Raw genomic sequence first — 11,753 nt, 5'->3', positions numbered from 1 at the left:
TAATTTACAGTTTGCTGACGTCACCTAGTACTATAAAATGTCTACCCCATTTCAACCAATCATTTCACGACATGCAGCTGTCAATCAAATCTTCATTTCAGGATCATTTTCTCTTCCAAATGAAGGGGAAAATGGCGCCTAGTGCCTGTCATCTGGCAGAGTTTCTAGCCCATAAACTAACTACTAACTTGAGCAATTATGCAAACTAAATCAAACGGTAATGTCTAACAATGCATAGAAATGTAACTGGCTCGTTAAAACACACATTCCAGGAATATTATTTACATTTATAACGATAATGGCGCGCGCCTCCGAGCCTGACAGCCTCCCTGGCTGTCAGGGGTCGTCTCTCGGAGATTCCAGGCGGGCGGGCAGCACCCATGCATCGGATTGTCCGCTCGCTCCGCACGAAGCCGGTGGCTGCCTGGTACTTCGCGGATCCCACTAGCGTAGCACGACAACACGCTGAATCCCACCCGATTTGGGGGTGGAACACGCCAGGATTGGCCGATGCCAAAGCCAGTCGACAGAATTGTCAAATCAAATCATCAACACCGTATATGGTCTGCCTCTCAATTTGTTTTCAGTCTGAAACGGACTCAGATGCACGTGACGAATGGGTTCACCTCGACTTTAAGGAACTACCGCCTGGCTGCTGACAACACAGCGTGCGCAAAGGGCGCGCTGGCCACATCAAGGCTATAGAACCTAACAGAAGCGTGGTGGGTAGACCATGAGGCAGCCACTCACATGTCTTCCACTGACAGACCATGCAACAACGCCCAGGACCTCGCGACACCTTGCGTAGAGTGGGCCTTAATACCCTCCGGGGGAGCCTTCCCCACGGCAGAGTAGGCCAAAGCAATGGCCTCCACTATCCAGTGCGACAAGCGCTCCGTGGACAGTGCCCCACCCAGGGCCCGTGGCCCAAAGCAAACCAGTAGCTGGTTACAGGTGCGCAGTGTGCATGTCCTGCCCACGTAGGCCAGGATCGCACCCACCGGGCAAAGGGTGTTCAAGTGTCGCTCCTCCTCCGAGTTGAAAGGAGGGTGACAAAAGGCAGCCAGGTTCACGACCTGGCTGGTAGGCGGGGTTGGGCCGAAGCATAACCCTCCGCTCGTCATCAGCAAATACCAAGAAAGACTGCTGGACCGACAGGGCAATCAAGTCACCAACCCTCTTGCTTGAATGGACGTGTAAAGGCTCTCCCTGGGCCACACGTGCACTAAAGCATCGTGGCCTAAGGGGGGATCATCGTTTTTGACAGAGAACCATAGGGGGCAGTGCGTTGCGAGCCGCGATGCGAAGAGATCGACACGGGTGCTGCCGAATCTGGCCCAAATCTGCTCCACCACTTATGGGTGTAACCGCCACTCCGTTTGCCAGGGGTTGCCCCGCGACAGCAAGTCCACCCCAAAGTTCAGCCGGCCGGGTAAGCGCGCTGTTGACAAGGAGAGCAGGCGGGAGTGTGCCCAAAGGTGTATCTCCGCCGCCACTTGGTTCAAGGTTCTCGACCGTACACCGCCCTGCTTGTTCAAGTAGGCGATGGTGGCCATGTTGTCCGAGCAAATCAGGATGTGGCAACCACGTATCTGATGCCGGAAGTGGCGTAGAGCTTGGCGAACAGCTTCCAGCTCTAGCACGTTTATGTGGCGAAGCTCCTGGTGGAGAGCCAGCGAGGGTCCGTCCACACGCGCAGCGACTGTCGGGCCGCAGTGACCGCCGGGCCGCACCCGATGGCCGACAGCGAGCCCTGAGAGGCAGCGTGGCCCCCGAGCAGTCCTCGTCCGCCGCTCCCCTTGGGGTTGATGGAACACAAGGAGACGGGTGTCACTACTGGCTGAGAGCTAACCGCAAGCTAGCGAGGGTCAAGAGAAGACAAGACACGTCTGTATGGGCTGCTGGACAAAAGCAGAGTGACAATCTGGGCAAGATGAAGTGGGCGTGACGTGGTGGTCACGGGGCGGAGCGGGTGGCCGCGCCATAACCAGATGCCAATGATGCCTTCAGGCGCAATGGGTGGTTTTATAGGGGTCAATTTTGAGAAAATAGACATTGTCCAGTTGCTGCGCTGCAGGGAGCAGCTTGGCATAGTGTGAGATTCTGAAGTAAAACATGCTTTCTCTCACACACACTCACACTTGGTCACACAAAAAAAGCCTTGTGTGGCTGCAACAAAAGAGCATGTCTGGTGGAGAGAGTCGCCCGGGGCTCGGAGGTGAAGCAGAGCATGCTGGGAGGAAAGTAGCCCGGGGCTCGGAGGTGAAGCAGAGCATGCTGGGAGGAAAGTAGCCCGGGGCTCGGAGGTGAAGCAGAGCATGCTGGGAGGAAAGTAGCCCGGGGCTCGGAGGTGAAGCAGAGCATGCTGGGAGGAAAGTAGCCCGGGGCTCGGAGGTGAAGCAGAGCATGCTGGGAGGAAAGTAGCCCGGGGCTCGGAGGTGAAGCAGAGCATGCTGGGAGGAAAGTAGACCGGGGCTCGGAGGTGAAGCAGAGCATGCTGGGAGGAAAGTAGCCCGGGGCTCGGAGGTGAAGCAGAGCATGCTGGGAGGAAAGTAGCCTGGGGCTCAGAGGTGAAAAAGAGCATGCTGGGAGGAAAGTAGCCCGGGGCTCAGAGGTGAAAAAGAGCATGCTGGGAGGAAAGTAGCCCGGGGCTCAGAGGTGAAAAAGAGCATGCTGGCAGGAAACAGCATTTTGAAAACATACAGCTCTCAAACTGGCCAGTGAAAGCAATGCTACTGAAATCCTCTCTAAGGCAGGATGACAGCTCCTCCAGGTGAGGAGATGAAATCCTCTCTAAGGCAGGATGACAGCTCCTCCAGGTGAGGAGATGTGTCTATTCAGCAGTAGGGGAAACACTGGAGAGCCAAAGTCCCGCCCCTTCCGGTCAGGCCCTACATGCACCAGCGTCTAAAAGCATATGAATGGTGGTGAGGTCAGGCCCTACATGCACCAGCGTCTAAAAGCATATGAATGGTGGTGAGGTCAGGCCCTACATGCACCAGCGTCTAAAAGCATATGAATGGTGGTGAGGTCAGGCCCTACACGCACCAGCGTCTAAAAGCATATGAATGGTGGTGAGGTCAGGCCCTACATGCACCAGCGTCTAAAAGCATATGAATGGTGGTGAGGTCAGGCCCTACATGCACCAGCGTCTAAAAGCATATGAATGGTGGTGAGGTCAGGCCCTACATGCACCAGCGTCTAAAAGCATATGAATGGTGGTGAGGTCAGGCCCTACATGCACCAGCGTCTAAAAGCATATGAATGGTGGTGAGGTCAGGCCCTACATGCACCAGCGTCTAAAAGCATATGAATGGTGGTGAGGTCAGGCCCTACACGCACCAGCGTCTAAAAGCATATGAATGGTGGTGAGGTCAGGCCCTACACGCACCAGCGTCTAAAAGCATATGAATGGTGGTGAGGTCAGGCCCTACACGCACCAGCGTCTAAAAGCATATGAATGGTGGTGAGGTCAGGCCCTACATGCACCAGCGTCTAAAAGCATATGAATGGTGGTGAGGTCAGGCCCTACATGCACCAGCGTCTAAAAGCATATGAATGGTGGTGAGGTCAGGCCCTACATGCACCAGCGTCTAAAAGCATATGAATGGTGGTGAGGTCAGGCCCTACATGCACCAGCGTCTAAAAGCATATGAATGGTGGTGAGGTCAGGCCCTACATGCACCAGCGTCTAAAAGCATATGAATGGTGGTGAGGTCAGGCCCTACACGCACCAGCGTCTAAAAGCATATGAATGGTGGTGAACGGCGAGAGGCAATACTTTTTTTGATCCCATTTGAATTGTGTCATGAGGTAGACGTGATGTTTGTCAATTTAAAATGTAGCTTTGCAAGTCAAGAAAGTCACAGTTTGTGGTAAAACTGTTGCACTATAAGTTCTAAATTAGAAAGACTACACACAACCAGTCACGTAAATGGTGGTCTATAACTTTCTCCACCGCCAGGCCGTGTTGGTACGTATATTGTGCAACACGAGAGATGTAGTTTATTGAGCGGTTTCATACAAAACTAAGAGTTTCAGCTGCGGCTTTCTTGACATGCAAAGTTATCTTTTAAATGGAGGAAAAATCACATGTGTACTTCATCGCACAATTCAAACAGGATAAAAAAAACAATATATTGTCTTTCGCCGTTCACCAACACTAAAAAAAAATCAGATGCTGGTTCGTATGCTGAAGCAGGGAGTAGGCGTTACTTTGGCTCTATTGTCTATAGAAGATTCCCAATGCATTCATATAGGCTGTGAAAACATAGGGGAATAGCTCATTAATAATTAGTAATAAAGCGATCAATCGGCTGCCATTTTGAGTGACTGAAAAAAACTACAGTATAACATGGTTTGCTTTTGCTCATGTTGTTTTGGATTTGCACACAAAAACAAATGCTAACTGGAGAGGGAGCAAAATGGAAGTAGTAATATAATTTAGAAGGCAAAGGAGAGTGGGCAGAACAGATCATATTGTAGTTTGTCATGTTAATGGTGCTGGACACCAGATGTCATGACAGAGTCATTAAACGACTTTGGTTCAACTGAAAAGAGATGCATTCGAATGTTCTCTTTTTCACACTTTCATACACTAGACATATGCAAGGTTTGCCCCCAAAGAGGGAATATATTGATATGTTGAATGTATTTCTTCTTAGTGAGAGCATGGCGCTGTGTTAATAGAAGAACGTTTTACTTTATTTTGGAAACTGTAGTTCGGGTATCAGCAACCGCAGAATGATTAACAGACATCTGCTGGTATGGCTGTTTACACCGACACTCTACTGACAACAGCCATGAAGCCAGGCCATGTGGCTATAAAGCCAGGCCATGTGGCCATGAAGCCAGGCCATGTGGCCATGAAGCCAGGCCATGTGGCCATGAAGCCAGGCCATGTGGCCATGAAGCCAGGCCATGTGGCGCTGACTGGAGCTGTTGTGCTGCATCTACACCCCCCCCCCCCCCCCCATCTTTTAAATTAGCTATTGCAATTGCACAATGTAAGTTAATGAATTGGAGAAAATGAAGTTTACAATCCCTGCTTTTATCTGGCCTAAGGGAGTACTCATTGTTGAGTGCCTTTAAGCGGTGCTTCTCAATGCTGGTCCTCAGAGCCCCACTTTTCATCAGAGTCACGTCAGAGACACCTGGGATGTCACGTCAGAGACACCTGGGATGTCACGTCAGAGACACCTGGGATGTCAGTGTCAGAGACACCTGGGATGTCACGTCAGAGACACCTGGGATGTCACGCCAGAGACACCTGGGATGTCACGTCAGAGACACCTGGGATGTCAGTGTCAGAGACACCTGGGATGTCAGTGTCAGAGACACCTGGGATGTCACGTCAGAGACACCTGGGATGTCACGTCAGAGACACCTGGGATGTCACGTCAGAGACACCTGGGATGTCAGTGTCAGAGACACCTGGGATGTCAGTGTCAGAGACACCTGGGATGTCACGTCAGAGACACCTGGGATGTCACGTCAGAGGCACCTGGAATGTCACGTCAGAGACACCTGGGATGTCACATCAGAGACACCTGGGATGTCACATCAGAGACACCTGGGATGTCAGTGTCAGAGACACCTGGGATGTCAGGGTCAGAGACACCTGGGATGTCAGGGTCAGAGACACCTGGGATGTCACGTCAGAGACACCTGGGATGTCACGTCAGAGACACCTGGGATGTCACGTCAGAGACACCTGGGATGTCACGTCAGAGGCACCTGGGATGTCACGTCAGAGGCACCTGGGATGTCACGTCAGAGACACCTGGAATGTCACATCAGAGACACCTGGGATGTCAGTGTCAGAGACACCTGGGATGTCAGTGTCAGAGACACCTGGGATGTCAGGGTCAGAGACACCTGGGATGTCAGGGTCAGAGACACCTGGGATGTCACGTCAGAGACACCTGGGATGTCACGTCAGAGACACCTGGGATGTCACGTCAGAGACACCTGGGATGTCATGTCAGAGGCACCTGGGATGTCATGTCAGAGACACCTGGGATGTCATGTCAGAGGCACCTGGGATGTCACGTCAGAGGCACCTGGGATGTCACGTCAGAGACACCTGGGATATCACGTCAGAGGCACCTGGGAATGGGATGCCAAATGAATGCAGTGAACTAGCTGCTAGCATAGAATCACCGCAACCACTGCACTGAAATGTGGCTGTGCTCGAGCCGTGTGAAACCCTGTGTTGTATTTCCCACAAGCTACACTGGTGTATTCAACAGAGGATCTGGATTTTTACATTGAACAAAATGTGTTGAACAGGAGGAAAGTAAAAATATTAAATACCTAATGCCATTTTATAATGTATTCTGATACTTTCATTTATGAGGGTTTTATAACATGTTGCAAGAAAGGAGTATTGGGAGTTCTGAGATTATTATTAATAATAATCTTATAGTATATTCATGGCGTCACAATCAGTCACAATGCATCCTGTTAGATTTCGGTGCTAGCTTAGCCAGATGCAACCGAGCGGTTTCAGCAAGCAGAAGGGCTCAAGGAACATACAGTAACTGCTCTATAATAATAACCTTAGATTGGCATCAAAGTCCCGATGCAGATATTAACATGAAAGATTATTTCAAGAGTTTTTGTCAAGGCTCTAAATCACATTCACACAGTTTGAAATGCACATGGACTGCAATATGATTTTACAAACTTTTTGTATGTGCTTTCTGGAAACTTTTCCTTCTGTTCTTATTTACACGTTTAGATGTTGAATAGTGGTACACAAACTCAGTGCAGTCTATATGGGATTTCAATCGATTTACATAGAGACACAACCTTCTACTGTACTTGTTGATACATGCCCATCTGAAGTCATCTAAACTACATGGTACTGTATACATATACTGTATTATACTGTATGTATCAGTCGTGTTTTAAATGCAGGGTACTGTATGCCTGTATATCAGTCATGTGTTTTAAATGCAGGGTACTGTATGCCTGTATATCAGTCATGTGTTTTAAATGCAGGGTACTGTATGCCTGTATATCAGTCATGTGTTTTAAATGCAGGGTACTGTATGCCTGTATATCAGTCATGTGTTTTAAATGCAGGGTACTGTATGCCTGTATATCAGTCATGTGTTTTAAATGCAGGGTACTGTATGCCTGTATATCAGTCATGTGTTTTAAATGCAGGGTACTGTATGCCTGTATATCAGTCATGTGTTTTAAATGCAGGGTACTGTATGCCTGTATATCAGTCATGTGTTTTAAATGCAGGGAAATTAGCACTGAGTGACACATGTGACTAATGGTGTGAGTGTGTTGTGAGAATGAGCAGCTGGATCGTGAAGCTAATATTTTCTGTATGTGTTTTTGCACACCAGTGCATGATCTGGTATATTGCCTGTGTGTGTGTGTGTGTGTGTGTGTGTGTGTGTGTGTGTGTGTGTGTGTGTGTGTGTGTGTGTGTGTGTGTGTGTGAGAGAGAGAGAGAGTGTGATTTTTGCGGCCCCTATTGCTCCATGCTAGTGCTGTGCATGTTCCATAGTGAGGGAATCAAATGAATGGAAATAAAGGTGCACAAAAACAAAGTCATGTTGTCCTGGATGAACGTCCTCTGACTCTGCCACCCTGCATTTCAAAGTTTGCCCCACCGTCCCCCTTTTATCTGATTGGCATCAACACACACACACACACACACACACACACACACACACACACACACACACACACACACACACACACACACACACACACACACACACACACAGGATATGTATCAGCCCATAGGAATCAATTATTGTATGGGTGGTTAACTTCATCAGCTAATTACTGTGACAAAAATTCCATTCAGCAATGTCCATCATACCAAAATATCATCTATGGACATATACCTTTTCACAGTTGAATTAGAATTTGCCCACTTGGGTGGTACTGATCAGTGAAATTTTGGGCTTTGACCCACTAATTTCCCCCACTTTTTTGCTGTTTTTGTCCAGAAATAATAATAATAATTCATGAGATTTATAAAGTGCTTTTCAAGGACCCAAAGACGCTGACAATAAAACAGAGAAGAGATAAGAGGAACAGGAGAAATGAGGGAGAGGGAACAGATAGAGAATAAAATGGAGGTAGGCAGGGAGACAGAAGGAGGGGGAGGGGCCGGGTAGAAGAGGGGGGGAGAGGAGAGAAGGAGCAGGGAGGGGCGGGAGAGGTGATTATGGGTAGGGTCAAGATGTGCTTGAATCATAACAATAACCATTTTAATTAATTCCTTGGGTCAAAATATATGGAGAAATATGTTAATTTGTCTCTGTATGTTGTTTAATTCAAAGGTTATGCTATTTTCAAGATTTTCTTTGTCTTTTTCGGGTTCGCGATATGTGTAATAAAGGGTTAAAAATTAACCCCATGGGGGATTATTTCAGCCTGTTACTTGGCAGAATCTTAAAATAGACACTTCAAGGATTAAGAAAAAACAGGTGGTGGGAAAAAAATCCACCATATGCGCGTGGACCTATTTCTCCATCTAGACGTAGCTTATGGACTGCACTGCTTACTTCAACACCTGGGTGTGATTTTGTTCTCATATGTATGTCCTGCGGAGCCTCCTGACCTAAGATCTTCACAAGAGTACTTGTGCAACTGGAGTGAGAATAAACATGTTGAATCTTGAATTTTGTATATCTCTCACTCACACACACACACACACACACACACACACACAGTATCAGTAGCCTACCAAGTGGAAGGCATTGCTACATTCCTACAGTAAAAAATGAGATGCGCCTGGGGCGTCCCAGTGGCTCAGCTGGTAGCACAAAGGCTTATTCCGTTGTGCGGCCGACCCAGGTTCGAATCTGACCCGTGGTCCTTTGCTGCATGTGTTATTCCCTCTCTGGCTCTCTCTCACCACCTTTCCTGTCTGCCTACTGTCCTATCAAATGAAGGCAAACTGCCCAAATTAAAAATAAAAACAATAATAAAAAATACTCTGCACATCCCAGTGGCTCACCTGGTAGAATGCGTACCACAAAGGCTTAGTCCTTCGCGCCAGGGGCGTATGCAGAAATTGAATTATAGGTGGGCCTGGATCAAATTGGGTGGGCCTGGATAGGAAGGGGTGCAGATGCCCGGCCGAAGGCCGGCCGCCCGAAAAATTTGACGTGTTATTTTACTAAAAATAATGCATTTGACCATCATTTCAAGTAGAATGATACCACCCAAGCAAGAATATTTCAAGTGTTTCAAGTGCTTTACTGAAATATTTGGACCATATAATGATAATACAATTATCTCAACCTTAAAAGGTTACATATAGGTGCCAAATGTTGCATACATGAATGCTTATACTTGTGTGTATACTGTTACTTTATACAGAAATTAGAACCACTGATCCATATACTGCTGTGAGTTTAAAAAATAACAACACTGAGGCTGCTTCAAGTTTGAACAAGACGCCCTCTGGTTTATTTATCCACAGAGAGAACAAAATTCCTAGATGTCATGAAGTTGTCATGCATTAGACTCTGGAGATGATGTGCCCTGCGTTTTTACAAAAGTAACAAAACCATTGGCTAGCAATGCAGCAGCAAGTTTGCCTCTAAAAAAAAAAAAAAAAAAAAAAAAAATTTGGGTGGGCCAGGGCAAGAAGTGGGTGGGCGTGTGCCTACCCAGGCCCACCCGTAGATACGCCCCTGCTTCGCGCGGCGACCCGGGTTTGAATGTGGTCCTTTGCCACATGTCATCCCCTCTCCCTCCCCCATCTTTCCTGTCTGCCTACTGTCCTATCTAATAAAGGCAAAATGCCTAACCAAATAAAAAGTCCTGACAAAACAGTATATAGACAGCAAGAATGATATATACGTGTATATATACAGTATATCATCATATAGAAAAGGTGGGCTCTGTTTCTGTTTACATTTTTTGGCCCACATTGGATGATGTCATCAGTGATGTGGATGAATAGATGATGACCTGTGCACAGCACTGTCAGCCTTTATTTCCTGGTGCAGGTGATGCCAGGAAACATCAGATGAGGAGTTGAAGAAGGAGAGTCACCACACACAAGGAGGCTGAATTGCTTCACTTTCATTAATCTTCTTTAAAAAGTACAAAAAGGTCAAGGTAAAGTCCCACTGATTGTTACACACCTGAGTGTGCGAAATTCGTTCTTCGCATTTGACCCATCCCCTGGGGGAGCGGTGAGCAGCAGCAGTGCCGCGCTCGGGAATCATATGGTGATCTAACCGCCTAATTCCAACCCTTTGATGCTGAGTGCCAAGCAGGGAGGCAAATGGGTCCAATTTTTATAGTCTTTGGTATGACTCGGCCGGGTATCGAACTCACAACCTCCCAGTCTCAGGGCGGACACTCAAACCACAAGGCCACTGAGCTGGTTCAAAAAAGACATGTGAACAACACGTTTCTACTGGCTTCCTCAGGGAGGACAGCACTAGGCTATCTCTGAGTGTGCTTTCAATGTAAACTATTCATGCATCAGTAATGATGATTATAGCCTACTAAACACTGCAAAGAAGTTACATTTCATCCTTTAAGAAACTTTATAGCAGATAAATAATCAATAAAAGCTCCATATTTGGAACAAAACAAGTTATACACAACATTTGTTGCCTGCCATTATTTGTAATGGCCACCATTTGCCTTTAAAGTTACCTTTTAAGTGACCTGAAAAACAATATTTGTTAAAGCAACTGTGTACATGTAAACCATCCAAACATTGAAATGATCATATCTGAAATTGAAATTTCATGTAGCACTGATATAAATACACAGAGAAATGTGACCCAAAGAACTCATTGCTCTGGAGTCAACTCAAACCTTCATTGGTAAAGATCCAATTGAGCATTTGAAAAAATACATCATTGGTTGTATTATATAATTAAATATGGCAGTGCTATTCTAACTAAGGAGAAATACCCTTGCCAATATTTGAAGAAATAGAAATAGATAGAAAATAAACATAAACATTAAGTCTTTTTAAGAATTTAGGTTTATTTTCCTTTTGTCACAATTGTAAGATAATATTCAGGCCCTTATCACTCATTACCACAACTTGTTCTGTTGCTGTGATTCACAATGGCAGGGATCAGGGCTGTAGTGGAAAACCACCTTAACTCAGTTTACCCACCATTTGTGGAATAGAGCTTACCCTCCTATTCGGGGCTGATATGAACATTTATATAACATACATTTGTAGTGTAGATCTGAGGTTTTCAAAGTGGGAGGCGGGCCTCCCTAGGGGGGCTTCAAGCAGTTTCCGGGGAGGCTCAGTGAAGGAAGTGAAAAGAATACATTAGTTAGTAAAATTCCACAAAACTACTGTATCTCTGAACTACCTCTTCAACCAAATCACACAAATTTAGACTATTCTATGTGATCTCCTTTTGATGTTTTTCCACACTTTACGCAGTCAGAAACAAATGAATGCCTTCAGACATTTTTTTTATGTAGCATATTTGGTGTAGTCTGTCTGAGGTAAACAGCAGTATCAGGCTATCTTGGGATCAAATAATATAATCATGATCCCATAGGCATCCAGGAACTGAGTGAGGGGGTGCCTTTTTCCAAGCTTTGTCTGGGGGAGGCCTCTATAGATTATGTACTATCGAACTGATATCATATCAGATATATGATGATAGGTATTTTAATGGAGAAAAGGTTTATAGATTTTTGTTTATCTTTATTATCTTATTTGTAGTTTGTATTACATATTTATTATTAATTTGTATTTTAGTGATTTTTTTTTTATC

Source organism: Poromitra crassiceps (genome assembly GCF_964638095.1).
Source record: "Poromitra crassiceps genome assembly, chromosome: 1".
Taxonomy (NCBI): domain Eukaryota; kingdom Metazoa; phylum Chordata; class Actinopteri; order Beryciformes; family Melamphaidae; genus Poromitra; species Poromitra crassiceps.
Note: the sequence above shows the minus strand (reverse complement) of the source record.